The sequence below is a fragment of the Penaeus vannamei genome, chromosome 6 (genome assembly GCF_042767895.1).
Source record: "Penaeus vannamei isolate JL-2024 chromosome 6, ASM4276789v1, whole genome shotgun sequence".
Taxonomy (NCBI): domain Eukaryota; kingdom Metazoa; phylum Arthropoda; class Malacostraca; order Decapoda; family Penaeidae; genus Penaeus; species Penaeus vannamei.
In genome coordinates, this window is record NC_091554.1 from 10,877,350 (window position 1) to 10,882,002 (window position 4,653).

Here is a 4,653-nt window from a genome sequence, read left to right on the forward strand (position 1 = left end):
AGGACTCTCATGCGCCACCGCCATAACAGAGGGTGTCGTGTTGGGCCGTTGCTAAGCTCGCGTGTTTAGCCCGCTTGGTCGCGTGTGATCGGGAAGGTGGACCCAAACAACCGCTGTCCGAAACGTAAACTGTTTGATCCCCGGCGCGTGGATTCGGGCGTGTTTGTAACTGTTTGTAAATAGCGGCCATTAAAGCTAACATTTACATGGAACGACCTTGACCGGGTCAGGGGGGAGAGGCCGGCAGGAGGTTTGGTAGAAGAGGCACGGAGGGGATGGCGGGACCGTCAGTTCACCTGCTGGGGGCGGTGAAGGAGCACGCGCGGAGGACACGCTTCGTCCGAGAGACACGGGGTTGCCTGCGCTGCTTTTGGAAATGGACAAGAGTGGGGGTGAAGTGAGGATTTTCTAGGAAAAGAATATCGGAAATTCTTTCTTCGACGGAGGGGTTTCAGAACGTACCCTGACCTGTCCAATTAATCCAGTCGAGTGATTTCAGTCATGCAATCGAGAACAGAGTGATCTGGTGCTTCCCCGAAAGAAATGTGATTTGATATCCATTCGTACGAGAATTCCTTAGATATTAGTGTCTTGTGCAATCAATCAAGTATCCAGTTAAGCCGAAACGAGAAGTTTACTGAACAGCGTATATTTGTAAACCCATAACCACGTCACAACTCTCGTATTTCCAATAATCAAAAAAAAAAAAAAAAAAATGGTCACCATAACCATCAAAGGCAAATGAAATAATACCAAATCAAAGCAAATGACGTCACAATAGCCATCCCAAGCAAATGAAGTCCTTATAGACATCCCAAGCAAATGAACGAAGCAGAACGCAGCTCCCTGTCTTCGAATCCCAATCCCTTTTATTACCCTACGACGAACAGAACCCACTACGGACTCCCTTCACCATAGGATCGAATCCCACTCCTTCGAATCGAATTCTACAGGACGACGAAAAGACCAGCTGACGTACCGGTGTCTCAGGGTACTTGAGATTCCCACGTTGTCAGCATCGAGTGTCAGCGAAGGGCGGGCTGACAGTTCTCCCTGACTGACACCTCTCGTGAAAAATGGAATTCACTTGTTCTCGCTGTTCTCGCTGTTCTCGCTTGTTCATTACACAGGTCGGTTTGTGTCAAGACGACTGAGAACAAGAAGCGGGTTTTGTGGATATTTGTGTCCGGCTTAGCATGTTTTTGTTCTTTTTTGTGTTTGTTTGTTTGTTTGTTTCTTGATGTAAATAGGTTTCTGTATTTGTTCTTTGTTCGAGAAGGTGATTTAGATGTAGTTGTGAGATATTTTAATAATTTTTGTTTTGTTTATTTGTTTTGTTCAAAGATTTTTGTTCTTACTTTCGATTAGCGATTTATCTTTATACATTTGAAAACGGTAAGTTGATGCTTTGGTTAATATAGAAGTATATTTAGCTGCAAAAAAGTATGATAGCGTAAAATATAGCGAATCTGTTCCAAAAAGTCGGTACAAAGCATATCAAATGTAAATAATGATAATGATAATAACAATTACAATGGTAATGATGATAATAATGATGATAATGATAATCATTGTTATTGTTATTATCATTATCATTATTATTAGTATTGTTATTATTATTATTATTATTATTATTATCATTATTATTAGTATTATTGTTATTATTATTGTCCTTATTATTAGTAGTAGTAGTAGTAGTAGTAGTAGTAATAGTAGTATCATTATTATTATTATTATTATTATTATTATTATTATTATTATTATTATTATTATTATTATTATTATTATTATTATTATTATTATTGTTATCATTATCATCATCATCATTATTATTATTATTATTATTATTATTATTATTATTATTATTATACATTGTTATCATCATTGTTATGATAATAACAATGATTAGAGTAATGATAATGATTATAATAATGATGATAATAATAACAATAATGATAATGATAGGAATGATAATAATGATGATAACGATGTTAAAGATGATCATTATGATAATAATGCAATAATGATAATTATAATGGTAATGATGATATGATAATGATATTCAAAATAACAACAATAATTGTAATGATAATGATAATAATAATAGTTATAATAATAATAATAATAATAATAATAATAATAATAATAATAATAATAATAATAATAATAATAATAATAATAATAATAATAATGATAGTTATGATAACAATAACAATGGTGAAAATAATGATGATAAAAATAATAAATTCATAAAATAAAGATGCAAAAAGATTCAAACCAGAAGGATAACTTTCTCGCCATCTTCTTCCCTCGAGCCTCGAGTCCCAGCTCCTACCTGGCCCTCCACAAAGGCGCCTCTCTCTCTCTCCCTAATCCTGTCGTCCTCCAGGGAGCCCTCGTATCCTAATTCAGGGCTAATCCTTGATAATCTGTGTGAATCTCTTTGTAATGAGGAACATCAGAGGGTATTCTCGGGTTGTGCAAAGGATCAGGGATTTTTTTTTTTTTTTTTTTTTTTGAGAATTTGGTTTGTGTTTTAAATGGTTTTCTTTTCTTTTTTCTCTCTTTTTTCTTGTTTGTATTTTTTTTTATTCTTATTTTTTTCTTCGTTTTGAGTTCTCTCTCTTTTTTTATGTCGTATTTTTTAAATTCTATTTTTTACCATTTTTTTCTTTTTTCTTCGTGTTGATTTCTCTTTTTTGTCTTATTTTTTTGTCGTATTTTTATATTCTATTTTTACCACCTTTTTTCCGTTTTCTCATTTTTTTCTTGACAAAAAAATCTTTTCTTTTTCTTTTGTTTTATTGCGGGGTTAACGTCTTTTTAAAGTCTTTCTTTGCGTCATTTTATTTATTTCTTCTTCCGTCTTTTTGATAGAACTTGATTTGGCCCATGATAGACTATCAAAGAAGGATTGCTGAGAGTTGAAATATCTTATTCAATTATAAAGAGAGAGTGAAAGAGAAGCGATAAGAGGTAGATATATAGTTCGATAAATAGAGAGTTGGATACTGATAGAGATAGATAGATAGATAGACAGACAGACAGGCAGATAGGTAGATAGATAGATAGATAGGTAGATAGATAGGTAGAGAGAGAGAGAGAGAGTGAGAGAGAGAGAGAGAGAGAGAGAGAGAGAGAGAGAGAGAGAGAGAGAGAGAGAGAGAGAGAGAGAGAGAGAGAGAGAGAGAGAGAGAGAGAGAGAGAGAGAGAGAGAGAAAGAAAGAAAGAAAGCGAGAGAGAGAGACAAGACAGAGACAGATAAGCAAATACAGATATATAAATAACCAGAAATAGAAGAAAATAAATGAAAAGATAGAGATAGAGAGAAGTGCCCTCGCGTGACCTCTGACCCTCCCCGACACAGAGACTCCCCATCAGGTCAGGCCACAACTCGTGTCCTAGTTCCCAGGGCTCCCTCTTGCCCATCCCTCAGGATTACAGGACCTCTTAAGGGAAGATCTCTAACGTTATATGGTTGCCTTTTAAGGGAGGGTTGGGTGGAGGGAGAATGGGATAAATGGGGGGATAGACAAAGGGGAGGAGAAAGAGATAAGGGGAGGAAGGAGAATGAGAAAAAAAGGGGGGGGGCTAGACAAAGGGGAGGAGAATGAACTAAGGGGAGGAAGGAGAATGAGAAAAAGGAGGTGACTAGACAAAGGGGAGGGAGCAGAATGAGACGAGGGGAGGAGAATGGGATAAGGGGAAGGGAATGAGATAAGGGGAGGGAGCAGAATGAGTCGAGGGGAGGATAATGAGATAAGGGGAAGGGAATGAGATAAGGGGAGGGAGCAGAATGAGACGAGGGGGAGGAGAATGTGGGGATAAGGGGAAGGGAATGGAGACTAAGTGGAGGGAGGAGAATGAGACGAGAGGGAGGATAATGGGAGTAAGGGGAAGGGAATAGAGATAAGGGGAGGGCAGCAGAATGGGAGGACAGAGGGAGGGAGAATGGGACAAGATGGAAGGGAAAGAACCAAGGGGAGGAAGGTGAATGGGAATAGGGGCAATGGGAGAAAGAGACAAGAAGAGGAGAATGAGATAAGGGGAGAGGGGAGGAGAAAGAGAAAAGGAACTGGGGTAGGGGGAATGAGACAAGGGGAAGGAGGAAAATGAGAAAAGGGGATGGGGCGAAAGAGACAAGAATAAGGAGAATAAGTAAACGGTCCGTGGGTAAGACGAGGTAAGAGAAACAAGGACATAAAGAGTAAATGGAGGGAGAAATTAGATCGTGGAAGGAGAATAAGAAAAGGAAGATGGTGAGGGAGAAACAGACACGAAGAGGGGAAGAAAAGGAGGGAGACGGAAAAGAAAGGAGGAAGAGAGGCAGGAAACAGATAAAAGACGGAAAAAAGAAGGGAGGGCGGGAGACGAAGAAAAAAAGAAGGAGAGATTGCGAGATAAGAAAATAAGAAAATAAGTTAACGGAAAAGAAAAAGAAAAGGAAGAAGACGGAAAACAAGAAAGGAAAGAGAACCAAACGGAAAAGAAAGAAAGACATAGACGAAAAAAATAGAAGAAGAGAAAGAGGGAGCTAGAGGAAAGAAAAAAAAGAAGGAGGGAGGGAGGATGAGAGGCCACCCCCTCATCCTCCTCATCCTTCATCACATGGAGGAGGTGGTGAGAGGAGGCATGTTGGACACCAGCTCGGGG